Source organism: Neophocaena asiaeorientalis, unplaced genomic scaffold (assembly GCF_003031525.2).
Source record: "Neophocaena asiaeorientalis asiaeorientalis breed wild unplaced genomic scaffold, Neophocaena_asiaeorientalis_V1.1 scaffold605, whole genome shotgun sequence".
Lineage (NCBI taxonomy): Eukaryota > Metazoa > Chordata > Mammalia > Artiodactyla > Phocoenidae > Neophocaena > Neophocaena asiaeorientalis.
The window spans coordinates 153,224-153,739 of record NW_020172214.1 but is presented as its reverse complement, the minus strand read 5'-3'; positions in this window follow the sequence as shown (position 1 = coordinate 153,739).

The following is a 516-nucleotide window of genomic DNA, read 5'->3' as shown; positions in this document are numbered from 1 at the left end:
GGTCAAAGACTGAATGGAAGCCCGGCGCCGGCGCCGCGCCAGGCCGGGCGGGGTATGCGCCCCGGTGCCGGGTCTCCCGAGCGCCGCGGACTCGGCCCTCGCGGGGTCTGCGATGCGCCCTCCGGCCGCCAGGACCCCCTGCGCCGAGCGCGCGCTCCCCGGCTGCGCGAGTCCGCCCCGCCGAGCCGGCCCCTTTGTGTGGGGGCGAGCCTGTTGCTGTGGCTGCCGCAGTGCAGGATGTCCTGGGCTAGGATCTAGGAGGCGTCCCCCAGCACCCTCAGCCCGGCCTGCCCCGCTCCGAAAGACCCACCAAGATGTGGAGACTGGTACTCAGACATAGAGTGGACACCCTCGCTGCCCCCTTGGACACACACACACACACACACACCTAGTCCTTTTGGACTGGTCGTTCCCCCCACCCCCAAAGGTTCCTCTCAGAGAGCCTTGGTAAGGAAATTTGAGCCGGAAATTGTCTTTTGTGTACTAGCTTTCCCCTTCTCCCGCCCATCCTCAGCA